Source organism: Lactuca serriola, chromosome 4 (genome assembly GCF_051521515.1).
Source record: "Lactuca serriola cultivar US96UC23 chromosome 4, Lser_US96UC23_V15, whole genome shotgun sequence".
Taxonomy (NCBI): Eukaryota; Viridiplantae; Streptophyta; class Magnoliopsida; order Asterales; family Asteraceae; genus Lactuca; species Lactuca serriola.
The window spans coordinates 316,776,020-316,795,800 of NC_136411.1; the positions used below are offsets into that span (position 1 = coordinate 316,776,020).

General features: G+C 39.6%; 1 non-coding gene across 1 annotated transcript; it reads left to right on the forward strand.

The window, feature by feature from the left end:
- The first annotated feature begins 14,654 nt into the window (after positions 1-14,654).
- LOC145103407 (small nucleolar RNA R71) lies at positions 14,655-14,761 on the forward strand. The gene has a single exon (XR_013706500.1). It is a non-coding gene; the product is annotated as a small nucleolar RNA R71 (small nucleolar RNA).
- Positions 14,762-19,781: the final 5,020 nt, after the last annotated feature.

Here is a 19,781-nt window from a genome sequence, read left to right on the forward strand (position 1 = left end):
TAAATCACTAGGTTATCAAGTTCATGCAGTTTAATGATCACTAACTACACATAACATGAATTCAAGCAACTAAAGAAATAAATATTAACATGCTAGGTAATAATAATCAAACACAGGCAATTTACCAACTAATCAAATCCAATAGTCATTAAGCTAAACCATATGTCAGAAGCTTCATCTAGTTAAACAAGAGTTGCTAGATTCAGCTACTCATAGTAGCAAATAAACAAACACAAATCAAAGTATAAGACATGTTCAAGTATCAACAATTAAACAAATTATGAACCTCTACTCTTTTGGTGTTGAAAACCTCTTTCCATGACTTTTCTTCTGCTAAAATTCGTCTTCTGAAACCCTTTTCTCCAGCCAGAAGTCTTCTAAGTTGTAATGAGCAAGAAAATTTATAATATCTGATTTCACCGAGTTCACGTCGTGAACCATAAGGATTCACGTCGTGAATGCGAGTTTTACGTATTCGACAAGGATTCTTTCACTCGGATGCATATCTTCTGGAACACCCCACTCACGTCATGAGCATCAAATTACTCACGTCGTGAGTACGTCATTTGCTGAATTTTCCATTCTTCTTTCCTTTAAGCCTCCAAAGTTCCATGTTTTGTCAATTTCAGTCCCTATCTTTGAAAATGCTTCTATTTGGCTGCAAAATATAATTTTATCTTATAAGTACCATTATTCTATGCAAATAACCAAATTATATGTAAAATGTACTTAAATATTGCCTAAAAATATGTATAAATATCAAAATATCAAAATATCCCACACTTGTTCTTTGCTTGCCCTCAAGCAAATCTAATTATTAATTCAAACCTTGATCACCATCATTATATAGAACAATCCAACTCAAACTCGACCATTATGCCAAGACCTCAACGCATGCATTTGTGTCTAAAATTTTTCCTAAGTAAGCCCCCTCAATTCTAAATACTCACAATCCTCAGAACACTCTCTAACCTCAAGGTATTTTTGTAAAGTCACCCAAGCATACATAAACTAGAGAATTACAACTTTTAGAAGATACCACAATATGGAGCTCTTGAATTCTTCACTTCTTGATATTTTGATCTTTAATTTCTTTGAATTCACCAACTTTTTGTGTAATTTTGATATCTTCAACTTTTGAAACTTCAGAATTTTCGATCTTTGATACTTTGATACTTTTATGCTCCAAAAATTCTTCAATTTTTCACTTTTTGGTAATTTCTCTCTCTTTTTTTACATGTACTCACTTTTTATATCACTCAAAAACCTACATGCTTAAGCAGGGGCGCTTTACTTCAACCCTTATTGGTTAAGATATTAGTCTATATGCAATGGCTATATAAGCTTTCCTAGATACATTTCAGGTTTAGGCTGCTAAACATATTGCATCCCTCAAACTAAGTGAGGTTATGTTTTTGTCCCATAATTTCACTAGAATAAAGGAGGCCACAAATGCACTATAACGTGTTTTGGCTTAACTAAGCATTTGAGCTCTCATCAGATCATCCAATGCAACACTAACAACTTAAGTTCAAATTATTATTACTAGAACTAATATTAGATTATTGTTTCAAACCTATGAAATTTTTTAAATTGCCTAAGATTTCTAGCAATTTACTTTTTTACCTTTTCAACCCCCTACCCCACACTTATTACATACAATGCCCTCATTGTATGCATAAACTAAATTAAAAAGCAATAAAAGGGAGAAAAAGGAACATACTCCCCTGGGATAGTGGCGTGATCGAACTCCATAAGTGTGGACAAAATGCGCATCGCGAATGTGGAACTTCTTCAAAATATGAACTTGAATCTTGATCATTGCGAGATATAATGAGTGTCAATAAAATATGAAATCGAGACTTCAAACTTCAACAAAGGTGGTGTAAATCTCCAAGAAAGAATAATAATGTGGGAAAGCATATGCCACATGAAATGGTAAAGAAACCGAGCCAAAGTAATTTTCATAACAATCCCAAGAAGAAAAGTGGTGACCCATGTAGTAAAATGCATCAACGGGCTTCATTTTTGTGGAACAACATGATTCACATTGTGAATTATAAGAAGGGCCACGACGTGAAATCGAGAAAACGTGGAAAGTAGAAACCCGTGAAAACTTGACTCACGACGTGAATTTTAGGGGGTCACGACGTGAGTACTGGTCATACAAAAAACTATTATGTCTTCACCTCTTAACTTCAAACAAATGTCTTAATTGATTAATACGTTGCTAATATATGATTTTATGACTCTTCTCTACACTTATCCTCTCTCTTGACTCACCCCACACTTAGTTAAAATTGTGGGTCTTGACTCTTAACTTCTTAGACTCTAACGACACTTGTCTAAGCAAACACGACTCTTGACTCGAATTTACTTCCATCCCAAAACTCCTTAGCAAGCTGTAATCAAACAACCAAAAGAAAATAAAAGTAACATAATAATAAACCAACAAGTGTTTCAAAGTTCTCAAACAAATTAAAACCAAATAAACTAGAAACTTAAAAACTAAATAAAAATAAGATCAAATCAATCATCCTCATCATCATCATGAGCTCCACTTGTACCCACTCCATCTCCTCCTTGGTTTCCATATTCACTCCACCAAGGGCAAATCGGGTAATGATTCCCCAAATAAGGAGGTTGCTTAACATGGAAATGTCGGATCATATTTTCCATTGTACCCCCAATCCAATTCACGCTCAACGAAAGTTGATCAAAATAGCCTGTCATATCACCCCCAAAGTTGGGTCCGCCAATGGGTGCTTGTTGGTGCACCGGTTGTCCTCGTTCGCCTCTCCTTCTCACATTCCTTCGCCTTGGCCGTGGTTGTGGCTGTTACTCAGGTTGACCACCCGATTGCTCATCATCTGATGCCAAAATACCCCAGTGAGATCCAAAGTTCTGAACAACCCGCATTAATAACCCATGCTAAAGTCATTCCCATCCGTGTAAGTCATGGAACGAGTGATATAATGAACAAGAAAACCATACGATCGGGCCAAACGTGTAACGAAATGCCCTCCATAGATAGGGCTCCCAAGACGAGAACTAGCAGCAGAATCAGCTAGAAAGCGTGCCAAAAAGTAAGGAATGTTGCAACACACTCCCGATTGTAATATACACCATAAGAAGAACAGATTATGATTTGTTACTTTATCCCCATGCCTCCTGTGGCTGATGGAAAACGTGATAAATCGGTGGAGTAATCGATGGATAGGGGGTCGAATGTTGCTCTCGGGAGACACTCCGGAATTGAATATCACAGATGAAATATTGTGCCAGAAACCAAACCCAATAGCACCATCTGCATAACCTCTGACCGCCTCCCTCAAGTGCATGCCAAACTCAGGAGTTGTAACACCGTGAAATTTTTCAAACAAATTTTTTCATCTTTTTAAATCATAAAATGCTCATAATCCATTTCACAAAAATCCCAATTATCAAAATTAACAAAATGTACATCCATAATTGTTTAATTAATGATCCAGGATCCTCCAAAACATAACTCTTTATCCCATGTGTACAATCGAGTCATTGCCGTCCCGAGATATTGAGAAAACCTGCAACACATGACACATAACACGGTAAGCATGAAACTTAGTGAGTTCCCCAAAATACCGCATACAACAAATAAGCCACTCGAGGCTATATCTCAGTACGACCTTCCGGTCGATGTGTCTCAACGAGACCCTCCAGTTCCGTAACTCGTTGGACCCTCTGGTTTGGTCTATATCATTGGACCCTCTGATCCGGTCTATATCGTTGGACCCTCTGGTCCGGTCTATGTCATTGGACCCTCCGGTTCGGTCTATATCGTTGGACCCTTCAGTCCGGTCTATAAACTCCACATAGCATAAATCACAAAGACATAATGCATAGCATGTCACATACAACTGGATAAGATAATACTCAATGTAAGCACATAAGACCTTCCGGTCACACATAACTACCACTCAAGGTAACGTATAGTGAGAAGACTCACCTCGGGAAATCTCAAACAGTCTTGAACTCAAAATACTGATCTAGCCTCCGCCTAATCACATAAATAAATTACTTTAATTCAATAATGGCTCACAAAGGCTACATAAGTCTCTTACTATAATCTCTAGAAGGGTAAAAGACCATTCTACCCGTCTACTGCTCCAAAGGTCCACTGGTTGACTAAACCCAAAAGTCAACTGAAGTCAACAATCCACTCTGACCAGACTCGTCGAGTTCATGCGACGACTCGGTGAGTCCATACACGTACTTAGATTCCTCTTAAGGTCTCACTCGACTCACTGAGTCACTCACCCAACTCGTCGGGTCACCAATGGTCACGAGTCGCGGGGCAACCCGATCCGACTTGTCGAGTTCACCAAGGGACTCGGCGAGTTTCCTCCATGCACATGCTCAATCGACCTCCGGAGGTCAAATCTGCTTCACCAATCTATAGATCTGGCCTCCTAGAACTCAAAAGTCACGCAAAGGCTCGACCTTGATGTCCATGCATGGTATATTTTTCTCATTATACCATTATGACTCCATTAAAGCTTCATAGCTTCCAAGCTCCATGTTTGCTCATCTATAATCTCATACTTTTGGACTCTCTGGACCTTACAAGGTCCAGATCTACCACTCAAGCTTGGAAAGGGGTTTGATGCATCCAAAACCCCATTTATGAAGATAATACAAGCCCTAATTCCTAAAATAATAGATCTACACAACTAGGGAAGGAAAGGGATCGAATATAATACCTCAAACTGAAGCTCTTTTGAATGAAATCTTCAGATCTAGCGATTTCCTTTGGCATTCTTGATTGTAACCTCCTCCTCTTTTGCATGATTACACTTATAAGCTCAAGATAGCTCTCCCTCTCACTCTACATGCTCAAGGACTCTTTAGGGTTGTTCTCTGGAAGATATGGCCGCAATTGGGAGGCCATAAGGTCCTTGTCCTTTATATAGGTCTCAAGCCCAAGGAATTAGGGTTTCCATCCACAACACTAACTCGGCGAGTTAGATACCCGACTCGTCGAGTCCATCCATTTGACACGTCCCCAAGCCGCGACCCAACTCGACGAGTTAAGGATCCAACTCGTCCAGTCACCCAATCAAACTCATGCCTATATAACAAATGTTATACTTCAAATATCGGGATGTTATAATTCTCCCCCACTTGAATTAGATTTCGTCCTCGAAATTGCTCCTTAACCATACATAGATTGAATCCAACAACCCGAAGGCACCACCGAAAGGATCTCGAATCACACTGATATCTTTCCCATGGGCTCCTGAATCCACACAGAAATCTCAAGTCCGGAACAAAACCAACCCTTCTTCTGCTAAGATACTCATTTCTGACATTCCAAAAATCTGGAATTTCTTGTGGCCTGACCCCGCCGCCAGACCGGTCATTCTAACTATCACCATGCTATTTGCTACTCAAATCATCAAACCCTGATATCTTAATGCTTCTCTGATTTCTTACAAATGAACACCAGCAATCGGCTACCGATCATTCATACCACTCGTCCTAAGTGCCCCATATTCTACTCAAAGGAGCGAAAAGGTCACGCTACACCAGGGATCCCTCCACTGTACTGTCATCAAAATCCCATCTGAACAAAGGACTCTCAACACTCTGCCCTCAAACTCAGGGAAACGCTCAAAACATCCTATGACATCTAGTAATCATAAGCCTCAGCTTCCTCTTAGGTATCCCCTTGAACCCTAAGTACCAGTTCACTTTCACTTTCCAACCTAGAACCTCCAAAGATTTCCCATTGCATTATCCCAACCGACCCAATGGTTTCCTACTCATAACAACTACATCGGCCCATTGTGACACACAAGTCACGAGGTTTTCCTAACCCTAGCGAAAGCTACACTCTCAACTGAAAATCAGCTCATCACCGACCTATGTCATCTACTAATTGAAGTTCCATGCATCTCGCGGTACCTCCCGTACCCGAGTACTAACCTCCACAGGTATAGCATATCAGATGATAAACAATACCCCTTAACATGGAACCCACCTTAGGATCCAGAATCTCATTTCGCCTACCCAACGCACCACCAGAGCCAAACTCAACTCGAGAGTTTGGTGTGACCCAGAGTTGGAACCACTCAACTCGATGAGGTACTCAACTCATGACTCATGACCCACAACCCGTGCGTGAACCACTTCTCTAATTCCCTCAGGTTGCGACAACCAGAACTCAAATATTAGGGCTATCCAAGCCTAAAACTCATCTGCGTCCTGATCTTTACCAGAGATTTCTCATCACAATCTCTTCTCGCTGGCTAGTGAGTAATATGGCTCCCCGCAGCACCACACCAACCTCATGCTAACTAGTGAATACCACGACTCCCCGCGATATCACAACACTATTCACTGAATAGTGAGTCCTACGGCTCCTCGTAGCATCACCATAACCTCTCACTGAATAGTGAGTACTATCACAACACCCTCTCGCTGAATAGTGATTACTACGGCTCCCTGCAGTATCACAACACCCTCTTGCTGAATAGTGAGTACTACAGCTCCCTGCAGTATCACAACACCCTCTTGTTGAATAGTGAGTACTACAGCTCCCCGCAGTATCACAACAGCCTCTCACTGAATAGTGAGTACTACGGCTCCCTGCAGTATCACAACACCCTCTTGCTGAATAGTGAGTACTACGGCTCCCCGCAGTATCACAACACCCTTTCGCTGAATAGTGAGTACTACGGCTCCCCGCCATATCACAACACCCTCTCTCAGAATCTCATCACTGATCATTCTCTCATGCAACTCGTAATCCTGAAATACTCCAACTCTCCACTGAAACACGGAGGAATCGTCAATGTCTCAGAATACGTCGACGTCCGACCGGAACCCCTTCCTCTATTTCTCATACCCCATGACAGAAAACACATACCCACCCTGAAGTTGGTTGCCCAATCAACTTCTACCTTCCCCGAGCGTACATAACCTCCCATACACTGAACCGGGGATTCTAACCTGCCGAAACTATCCTTATCTGGCTACCACAAGGTGCCCAACCAACGGCCCCTGCCATGGAGACATTCCTCCCCCCTGAACATGTGCAACATGCATTATCTCACCTTGCACCTTGTCCCAAACACCAAATAACCTTGAACTCATGCATCCAAAACATAGTTGACTATAACCAGTCCCCTGACTGCTCTTGAACAAATCTCAGATCCCCTTAGAAAATATCCAGTTCTCCCCCACTTAAGGTTTGAACCATCGCCAATTGGCGCACTATCAATCTATCCCACAGATTGCTTTCATCAGTAAAATTGCACTTATCCTTTGAAAGAGCTACGCAACGCTCGATGATTCTTCCCGATAGAAATCGAGCAATACCAAATACTCTGAATCACAGATGAAACCTTCAGAACTTCCCATCATGACTGCTTCCGGTCAGCCAGAATACCACAAATTCCATCACCGGACTGTCCAACTGTCCAATATCAACCCTGGCTCTCAGTCTGGAAATAGCGAACTATGATTCTCCTCATTCTTGACTAGTCAACCCACGCTACATCACGGCATGTATGATAAGAGTAGAACCCACATTACCACTCTCGATACTCATCAAAGATAAAAAAAAAAAAAAAGCCACCGCCCTGATATTCTCCTCTCGATCGACTGACGATGTAGCTAACACATGCCCTACTATACTCAAGTAGGGTGTATCCTGGTCCTTGACCATCTCAGTCCCCACTGACAACCTATTCAAGCTATATCTTTTCCTCGTGACAGACCTAATGCCATATATTCTTGTTGAAAATCACTATCAGTGCAATCCCATAGGGCTCACCCCCAAACTCAGAAACCGAAATCTCAACACCTCTTACGTCTCCCACAGGAAACGGAATTTGCACCACTCAGGTCACAGAAAGTGACATCTCCACTATCGGCCGGTCGCCCAACCCAGACCGTATTCTTCCATAACGCACCATCCTTACTCATCCCTGAGTCTTGCGACTTCAACTGGTATCTCACCAACAACCCCTCGGAGCTAAATCGAATTCCCTCTCAAGGGATACCTCACTAAAACTCGTTCATTATGGCCTTCTGGCACCATACTCTTTCATATATGTTCTCGGTCTAGACAATCACCATGAAATAACCCGTAAAACCAGAAGCACTAATCGCCACGTGTCATGGTACTCAAACCATGTGGCCACCTCTCGATCTACCATGAATCATGGTACCCATACCATGTTACCTCCTCTTAATGTCATGGTACTCGAACCATGATCTCTCTTCTCAATCTGCCTCAAATCATGGTACTCGAAACATGACACCACCTCTCGATCTGCTACTTATCATGATACTCGAACCATGACACCACCTCTCGATCTACTACTTATCACGGTACTCGAACCATGACACCACCTCTCGATATGCTACTTATCACGGTACTCGAACCATGATATCACCTCTCGATCCGCTACTTATCACGGTACTCGAACCATGATATCACCTCTCGATCTGCTACTTATCACAGTACTCGAACCATGATATCACCTCTCGATCTACTACTTAAATCATCTGGAATACTCCCTGCATCAGGTATGGGTCCTCTGCTTTCAGTAGTACGGGCCCATACTACCTGCCACATCTACCCATACTCTTTACACGGACCATGCCAGATTCCCTAAGTAGCTGCTCAACCTTCTCAATCACCAATCTCAACACGCGTGCTCACTTCCCAACGAAATGCTCTACTCTGCTATCATACTCGTCTAACCAAGGTCACTTCCTAGGCTTTTCCTAGGTGCTCACACTTCTCTGCCATTAGCTGCTAAGAAACTCCTTATGATGCCAGTCATCTACCTCCTAAATATCGTCATATTAACTTAGTAGCTGACTCCCATCACCGAGAGTTCCATAAAGCACGAAGCAAGCAACATTCGGGCATCGAATAATCTCTATCAACATGTAAAACCCACTTTAGGTGATAAATCCACTTGCTCCAATCATACTAAAAAGATATCACCGAACTCTACAACTCTACCCCTCGCGGGTATCTAGCTACTCTCTCGATAGGCTCCACAATGCTCATCTAGGTATCTCTCCAAGATTACTCCACTACTCATATTCCTCTCTACAAGGATTCCTGCTGGATACTCTTACTCAACACATACTCGAAAGCGCAACACAGATAACAACAACTCCTCGGCTAAGGCATCACAAATCAGGCCACTCTAATCCTAAAATATGAAATACCTAGCCTATCTCTAGCATGCATAATATCTCATAACACAAAAGTAAGGGTATTTTGGGAAATCACCGTTCGGGCTCTACCTGATTGTACACAGTGCTCCTTCTCATTGTCCTCTTAGAAACTCTTACTTGTTTTTATAAAATCATTTCCTTTGAAAATTTCAAATTCCTCAGTTTGAGTCCAGATTTACCCGAAGGTGTATCCGAATACCTCAAACCAAGGCTTTAATACCAACTTGTAACACCGTGAATTTTTCAAACAAATTTTTTCATCTTTTTAAATCACAAAATGCTCATAATACATTTCACAAGAATCCCAATTATCAAAATTAACAAAATGTACATCCATAATTGTTTAATTAATGATCCAGGATCCTCCAAAACATAACTCTTTATCCCGTGTGTACAATCGAGCCGTCACCGTCCTGAGATACTGATAAAACCTGCAACACATGACACATAACATGGTAAGCACGAATCCTAGTGAGTTCCCCAAAATACCACATACAACACATACGCCACTCGTGGCTATATCTCAGTACGACCTTCCGGTTAATGTGTCTCAGCGAGACACTCCAGTCCCGTAACTCGTTGGACCCTCCGGTCCGATCTATATCGTTGGACCCTATGATCCGGTTTATATCATTGGACCCTCTGGTCCGATCTATATCGTTGGTCCCTCCGGTCCGGTCCATATCGTTGGACCCTTCGGTCCGGTCTATAAACTCCGCATAGCATAAATCACAAAGAAATAATGCATAGCATGTGACATACAACTGGATAACATAATACACAATGTAAGCACATAAGAACTTCCGTTCACACATAACTACCACTCAAGGTAACGTATAGTGAGAAGACTCACCTCGGGAAATCTCAAACAGTCTTGAACTCGGAATATTGATTTAGCCTCCGCCTAATCACATAAATAAATTACTTTAATTCATTAATGGCTCACAAAGGCTACATAAGTCTCTTACTATAATCTCTAGAAGGGTAAAAGACCATTCTACCCGTCTACTGCTCCAAAGGTCCACTGGTTGACTAAACCCAAAAGTCAACTGAAGTCAACAATCCACTCTGACCAGACTCGTCGAGTTCATGCGACGACTCGGTGAGTCCATACACGTACTTAGATTCCTCTTAAGGTCTCACTCGACTCATTGAGTCACTCACCTAACTCGTCGAGTCACCAATGGTCACGAGTCGCGGGGCAACCCGATCCGACTCGTCGAGTTCACCAAGGGACTCGGCGAGTTTCCTCCATGCACATGCTCAATCGACCTCCTGAGGTCAGATCTGCTTCACCAATCTCTAGATCTGGCCTCCTAGAACCCAAAAGTCATGCAAAGGCTCGACCTTGATGTCCATGCATGGTATATTTTGCTCATTATACCATTATGACTCCATTAAAGCTTCATAGCTTCCAAGCTCCATGTTTACTCATCTATAATCTCATACTTTTGGAGTTTCTGGACCTTACAAGGTCTAGATCTACCACTCAAGCTTGGCAAGGGGTTTGATGCATCCAAAGCCCCATTTATGAAGATAATACAAGCCCTAATTCCCAAAATAATAGATCTACACAATTAGGGGAGGAAAGGGGTCGAATATAATACCTCCAACTAAAGCTTTTTTGAATGAAATCTTTAGATCTAGTGATTTCCTTTGGCATTCTTGATTGTAACCTCCTCCTCTGTTTCATGATTACACTTATAAGCTCAAGATAGCTCTCCCTCTCACTCTACACGTTCAAGGACTCTTTCGGGTTGCTCTCTAGAAGATATGACCGCAATTGGGAGGCCATAAGGTCCTTTATATAGGTCTCAAGCCCAAGGAATTAGGGTTTTTGTCCACATCACTGACTCGGCGAGTCAGATACCTGACTCGTCGAGTCCATCCATTTAACACGTCCCCGAGCTGCGAACCAACTCGACGAGTTAAGGATCCAACTCGTCGAGTCACCCAATCAAACTCATGCCTATATAACAAATGTTATACTTCGGATATCGGGATGTTACAAGAGTCATTGCCTCTTGGGGATTATATATCCCCACCCTCCAAGAAAACTCCATGAGGCTGCATTCATGGTACTCTCTCCCGAGACAGAATACCAAAGCTCGCTGAAAATGAGGGTCTTGGACATTCTCTTGGAATGTCACTGTCGAGAAAAACTCCACATAGAATTCCTTATAAACCCTCTCTTGAATGTTGAAAAGATTAAGCCACCCCGAACAAGTAAACGAAAAACCATCTCCAATAAAAATCTTTGTAAGACACGGGGACAGCCTATCCACGTGTCCAACTTCCCTCAAACGTGTCCAATTTATGGTGGGTGCAACTGCAATCTCCCTGTTGTAAAGCCACCCCAAACAGTTGTTCCAGCGGGTCAAAATTTCTTGGGACATTGTTGTTCGGAAATTGTAGAATGGATGTAAACCCGCCACTCCAATTGGTACTTCCCTCCTAGGAGCCATTTCTGCATAAATAATCAGAAAACACAGCCAACAAAAATTTCCCAAAGGATTAGAATTAAACAAAACATGAAACTGTAATTGGCCAGGATTCACGTCGTGAATCCCTAAGAATTCACGTTGTGAATTCGTAAGCAGAAGTTAGAATCGGTCAAGGCAGAAATCAAATCGGGCCGACAATGTCAATGGGGTTTACTCCTAGGGTGATTTCAAACTCATTACAAACACATGCAGCAAAAAATTCACAAATTTAGGGTATCGATTTTTAAGATTCAAGTGAAATGCAAACCCTAACCCCTAAATCTAGTAAATAAGTCAACAATAAACAATGTGAAGAAGATTAATTTACCTAGAATGGTGAATTACATAAGCACGAGAAGAATATGAAGAATGTCGGCCGCAATCGTGAAGATGGTGACCAGAGGGAACACATTCACTTCGTGGGAGATAAAGAAATGAACTAGATCAAATGGGTTCTGTCTTTAAGCTGTGGTCCTGTGTGTTTCAGGATTCACGTCGTGAGTCCGGTCCGGGCTATACAAATGGGCCATTCAATTTAAAGATTAAGTGGGCTAGACTACTATCAGGCTAATGAATTGGGTAATATATCGGCCTAAAAAGGAATCCGTAAGTCATATTAGAATCACGTCGTGAACCAAATTATTCACACCATGAGTTCGTCTGTTTCTTAAAAATTAAACTGTAATTAATTATTACCACTTAATTAAACTGACCCCACTCTAAGTGCTATATTATGTATAAAGTGATTTGGATGATATGATCGATTTCCCTAAAACTAAAAATGCAAAAACTAAAAAGAAAAATAAAGAAAATGCAAACCAAACTTGGGTTGCCTCCCAAGAAGCGCTTCTTTTTTAGGAGTCTTGAGTTGGACTCCGTGCCTCCTACATTGAATCATCAAAAGAGTCCACCACCTGGATCTTTTGCTCCTTGAAACATCTCTTGTAAGCTTGAACTTGACGAATATATGCCTTTTTCGAATTTTCCTTTTTAGCCTTGACTTCGTCTCCATCGAGCTTGCATTTTATCCTTTTAGTCTCTAATTTGTCTTCACACTTAAACTCCATAGTATCCTTCTCTTCCTTCACCACTGGACTAGTCACCTTTGATGTATTCTTCTTCATCACTCGACATTTCATCACTTTCCTCACTTATCAAAGATGTTGGTTTTGTATAGGCAATGACTTCAACAAAAAATGGAACGGATGCTCTTGGTTTAGTGCGTTTGACTTGATTAATTGTCTTGATTTCTTCCTCCATGAGTTTTTCTAATTCTTCAAGTTCATTATCTTCATCAATGTTGAGCACTTCACCTTTAACATCATACCCTTGAAGTCCATCTTGTATTCCAAAATCTTCCTTATCATCACCAACCCTTAATGTAAGCTTAGATTCACGAACATCAACTAAAGCGTCAGCAATATTTAGCAAAGGGCGACCAAGAATGATTGGGATATTTGCATCCTCCTTCATATCCATAATTACAAAATCAACTGGGAAAACGAACTTCCCACTTTTAACAAGGATGTCTTCTACAATCCCTCTTGGGTGAATCACCGAACGATTTTCCATGTGAATTGTCATCTTCGTAGCCTTCATCTTCTGGATATTTAACTTTCAGTAGAACGAAAAAGGCTTCAAATTTATGCTAGCCCTAGAATCGGCTAAAGCATAAGTCTTCAAATTATTTCCAAACTCACATGGAAGAGTGAGGCGTCCAGGATCTCACATCTTCTTAGGTAACTCTCCCCATACATCTCTTGAGCTTTGCTCACTAAGAATCACTTTAGAATTCTTCTTTAATTCATGTCGAGTGTCTATTAGATCTTGTAGGAACTTCGTGTATTCTGGAATTTTTGAAAGCGAATCGATAAATGGTGTATTAATAGAATACCCTTTATTTGTTGAATAAACTCCAGATGTTCCCTTTCTAGTGAACTAAGATTAGCTCGGGAAGGGAATGGAAAAGGCGGTTTATAAGCTGGAACAGATATGGAATTTTTCTGTTCAGACCGGGCCCACGACGTGAGCATAGAGGATTCACGACGTGAGTATGGTGTTTCAGCAATGTCTTCATTTTCGATCTTCAGCTTTGGATCGGGCTGCTTTGGTTCCACTTCTAGTGCCTCTAAAAACTCAGAGATTGCCTCTTCTTCAATATCAATAGCCATAACATGAGGTTGATCTTTCTTTTCGGGAAGTTGTGAATATAATTTGTTATTCATCAAAGTAGTGAGTTGACCAACTTGGACTTTTAAACTATGAATCGATGCTTGATGATTTCTTAATAAAGCTTGCTGGTAAATTATCATTTTGTGCTATTCTTTCATCATATTCATGTGTTCCTTTAGCACTGCATCGGTGTCATCATGCCTTTTCTCGGAAGATTCCATAAATTTGGTCAAAATGCTTTCCACGTCTACTTTCTTCTCATATTGTGGTTGCTCTTTTTGGTAGAAGCCTATCTGCTTATATTTTTCTTCTTTTTTCTTCTTGTACTCATCATATGGTAGCCACTCTTTCTTTGGTTTCCTCTAGTCTTCATCGTATTTATCTCCACTTGAATAGCAAACTTGAGCCTTCTTGTTCCCATATTCATCCAAATGGAAATCTTTAGTCAAGTGTGACCCATTGCATCTTTCACAACCAACTCTAATTGCATGAATTGATTGGTCCATTTGGGTCAACCTTCGGTCCATATTATTTAGCATTGCCATCATAGCATCCATCTCTTCAGAATGTGCACTCCAAACTCCCTTTACTCCTTCGTTCCTTGGATTGTGGTATTCACGAGAATGCTATGCAAATTCTTCAACTAATTCCTTGACTTCACCCAGATTTTTCTTTGTAATTAGTCCTTGAGAATCAAGGAGTTGCCTTGTCATTACATTGACCTCGTCATAGAATATGGACACTTCTTGTTGAATGTTAAGGTCATGTTGAGGACAATTCTTTAACAACCCCTTGTAGCGCTCCCATGCCTCGTAAAGTGATTCCCCGGGGTTTTGCTCAAAATTGGCTATTACCTTCTTGAGTTTAGCTATCTTGGATGGTGCACAGAATTGGTCTAGAAACTGCTCAAGCATTTGAGCCCAAGTAGTGATTGTACCCGATGATAGTGCTTTTAACCAATCTTTTGCTGCTCCCTTGAAATTGATTGGTAGCATCCTTAGCAAGACGGTATCTCTATTCACATTTAGGACATTTAAATAATCATCAATGTCGTTGACTTCATCTAAGTGCTTAAACACATCCTCATGATCTTTTCCATAGAGTGGAATATCCTTCAGTGCAGAAAGGATATGTCCTTTCAGCTCGAATGTGGCAGTGGCACTTATGGCAGGTTGTACTAAACCTAGGCCAACATCATCTCAAATTCTCTTTTTGTAAGCTCCCATGGACATTTCTTCTATATTCACTATCTCTTTTCTACGCTCGTTCTCGGGTTCACTTGTATAAAGTCCAAACTTGGCTTCGGATTCGGATTCGTTCGGGATAGGTATTTGATCTAAGTCTTCAACCTTGTTCTTGTCCTTTGAAGATGAACTCGATCCTTCTGTTTTCTTTCCCGACTTCTTTGAGAACACTGACTTGAGTTCTTGTAAGGGTGTCTTCTTTGGTGTTTGATCTTCTTTCACGTTCTTATCTTTCTTTTTGTAACATTAAAGGTATAATTTATTAAATTAGACCACCTAGTACTTTAAAACTATAAAATACACCCTTATACGATATGTAACATTAAAAGTCTAATATTATATATATGTATGAGTAAAGAGTCAATCTTACCATTAGTAAAAAAACATTCACGAAGCTGGTCTCTAAGGGGTGTTTAAGGAAATTGCCTATAAAATGGCGATTGAATGGGTATCCACTCTTACCCACTGCACTCTTGACTAGTGGAGGGTCGTTAGTCGAACGGGTAGGATAGGACACAACCTTCCATTATAAGTATAATGAAGTACAAAGTAACTAAATGCTTTTACAAATTCCCAAATCATAGTTACTTTAAGCAAAATGTGAAATTGTATGCTAATCCATGGAATTACACTTTGTACCCTTGTCAAACGTTAGTGGAGCATGCGTGGTTAACCGACACACTAATTTGGGGTTAACATTGGTAGCGAAGGGTGGCTCGATGTTTATCATAGATCAATGGAGCGTGTGTGGCTAACTGGCACATTGATTAGGTGATAGTAGCATTGAGTGCACCATGTTGATTCGCATGGTTATTCACACCTTGTTTGTGATCCTCGGCATCCCAGTCACAAACATGAAGGGCATAATCAAGATTAAACATCTCATTTAAAAGTTTAATGAATCTCAAAAGATCTAGGAGTTTCAATTCATTTAAAACTTAAACTTCATTTTCATTTTTTATGGTGGAAATTGGTAAATCGTCATTTACCTACCTTCAAATATTCTGCAACTAGACTACAACATCCCTCTTCTAGGTTGTAGAGTATTGTGTTGGATCCTAGCCTTGATGTTTTATTTGGGTGTTACATCAAAGATTCTTATCAGCTGACTTGAATTTTCTTCCGTTTTGTAGATGTCAAACAACTATGGTCTTCCTGAATCTTTTGAAGATCATGTTCCACAATATGATCAAGGAACAAGAGATCATACTTCATTTCCTCCACCTCCTCCGATTGTTCTCCCTGACCCACAAGTTCAAAGGCTTGAAAAGTTCAATCTCACCCAAGCCCTATTGGCAAGTAAGCACAAAGATGGAAAGTCTGTGTGTGCACACATCTTAGATATGAAGTCACACATTGACAGGTTGGGTATGTTGGGTGTTGTCATCCCCAAGGAGCTGGATGTAGTCTGGGTTCTTAAGTCACTTCCTGAATCATATAGTGAGTTCGTTAGAGAGTACTATATGATGGAGCATGACGTGACCCTCTTCGATCTCACCTATTTGCTTATTGCTGCTGAATCAGCAATGATTTGGTGCACTGGAGAAGCAAAGTTGATTGGTAGATCTGTCTTTTAAACCTCCATGGAAATAGGCAATGGCAACGAAAGGCATGCCATGGTCAAAAGGTTTGACCATAACAGAAAGGCAAGGTCTAAAGTAGTGTCGTGTGTTGTTCCAAAAGGATTAATTTGCTTTTATTGCCAAGAGAAGGGGAATTGGATACGAAATTAACTTGTTTACCTGAGAGATCTAAGAGATGGGAGAGTCAAGACGTATGGCTCTACTTCAGGTAAAATCCATTAACTAACTCTATAAGTTCCTATTTTTTGGTTCTTGATACATGATGTGATAAGATTACATTTTGATGTTTTGCAGGATCGAAGAAAAGAAAGGAAACTTAAGGAAGAAGTGTGTTGAATCTGATCATGAAGAAATGGATTTCGATCGCATGGATTCAAAGATCGGATATTTGAGCAGCTACTTTAGAGTTAGGATAGATTGCTAAGAAATATGCAATAGAATAGTTTTCAGTTGAATTGCATTGTAAGGACAAATTTTTCCGCAATAAAATAAATTTTGATTTTGTCTTATTTATTTATCCTTGCGATGGCGTGTATGAAAAATTGATGTTTGAATGTTTCTATTATTAGCAATGATGGATTTGATTCTTAATTAGGTTATTTGTGAAAATGTCGAGAATTTACCAAATAGGGAGAGCTTCTCATCGCCCAAGTCTCAATTGGACAGAAACTTGGAATCATGCAACCTGCATTGTTTGATGAATGAAAAACTTTCATATTTGGAAATTAGACTAATTCCTTGACAAAGAGTTAAGTGAAGGACTAGAATCAGGTACACTTGGTTGTGCGCTGGTCAAGTCCACCACAAAGGGAGATAAAATATTCGTCATGATTTACTAAAGTTTAGTAAATATGATTATACTTATAAGATTAAGTATAACTTTGAGTTGATTTAAAAAGGTTTCAATAAATGGCAGAACGAATAAGAAGAATCAAGAAGGAAGAAAAATAAAAGTTTCTCCATTCTAAGAAGAAGGGAGAGTACCTTTTATTGTGTTTTATGATAAGCCTTAATGATTAAGAAACATTACTCAATTGATCCTCTAAGTGAGTCTTAATGCATTTGTATGTCTAAGAAGAGGAATCGAGAATTGTGGAAATGGTTAAATCAAGAAGTCAATCATACTTCGTTCCGATATCGAGTATTAGAGTTATACTCCAATTGTGAATTGAGTGACATGTTTTAGTAGGTTTATAACACTTATCAAATGTGGAGTTTGAAAGTTTCTTATCCTTGTACATTTGAAATTGGTAAGGTGTAATGTCTTGGATAAGAAAAAGACCAACTAGAACCAATTATGTAAAGTGTTTTGTCTTGATAAGAACTACACTAACTCTTGAATATTAGTTTTGTCATGGAATGTTTCTTGACAAGAGAATCTTATATGTCAAGAGGTCAGTGGGAGTTTTTTTTAATGATCTTGAAAAAGGTTTCAAGAACAAATCAAGAATAAACCTTATCAATCATCACTAGCACATGACTTGAGGTTTACAACCTATCGTGTTGAACTGATTTTGTTTTTGTGCCTTTCCAGTTGAGTTAATTATGCATGTGAGTTCTATGAGTTCTAAATTAATTGCATAAAGGCAAGATACCCTAATCAATGGAAAGTACATTGATAGGTAAGGGTGAGTTGCTAAACAACCTGGTAGCGATGGTGGGCACTCGTGCTGCCATGAGGCAAGAAATTAAGATTGAACAAGTTCAATCCATATGACTTGGATTTGTCACAAACATTGTCATATGATTGTTGTTATGACAATTTTACATGGATAGGAGGACATACGCTATAAAATCTAAGTGTCATAAGGTTTCTCTCCTTCATGAAAATGATTGTGAGGAAATGATTTCACTAAGATAGATTTTAAGAAGATATCAATTGTGAAAATTGTATTCTCAAATTCGATTATGATTACGGCATCCCTTTTCATAGTTCGAATTGTGAGATTTGGCAATTAGTTTGAACATTTTGAGACTTAGTAACATGAATTCTAAAATTGTTTAGACGCACATATAAGCTATCTAAGAAAAAGGTGTATGAGTTTAAGAAGCTTAGATAAAGGATTATCAAAGCATTTAGTATTAGAAATATGAACTTAAGGAATTCAATAAGCATCGTTTTCTGGAAGTTCAGCTGTTTTCTAAATACATGTCAAAGCTATTGGGAGCATAAGTGTTATGCCAATAAGGAAATAATCATCATGTTAGTGGGAGCATGATTGTTATGGTAAGTATTGCAAGTAAGCAATACTAATTATAGAAAACAAGAGTTATACTTTGCAAAGTCGCAAGGGTTGAAAAGTTGTTTTGCTATAATTAAAGGAGAGAATATTATACTTCGTTTCAAAATCTAAAGCTTAGATTGAGAAATTTTAATAAATTTAGTCAAGGATACATAGTGCATTCTCAAAATTCGATTATGATTACAGCATCCCTCTTCATAGTTCGAATTGTGAGAACATGGCACATAAAATATTATTGCAGAAGGGTGATAAAGTATCATATGCCTTTATGTGAAACATTATGCATCGTGTCCGATACGCTTCGGGTATAGGATCGATTGCATATGCTGTAATATTTGAGCATTCTAAAATTTTTCCAAATGCCTAGTGCATTTAGAGGGAAAAGGGACGAGAATCGGTTTTGACTAAAATAATTAAACAACTATCAAAGGACGATCCAAAGTTCGCTGAGGATTGGTCGCTTGTGAGTAGTTGGAAGTATAGTACTGGATGGACCATATCGACATTATTATGAATAGATAAGATTCTATTTAGAATGAGTTGTCATATGACAAATATGGAAATGTTTCCATATTGGGAGTTGGATATTAAGAATTTTATGTCTATATTAGAAAATTTTATACAAAAAGGATGTTCAAAGGAATGTACTTTGAGTGAGAAACATCACATCTATAGAATTGTTTTGTAACAGTGTCTGATAGGGTACTTTGTGATTTCATTGGCCGAGTCTTTGTGAATTTTGTGCTGTGACTTCACGAAAAGGATCGTTGCATAAAATGATAGAATCTAACATATTCTAATAGTGGCAAGAATTCA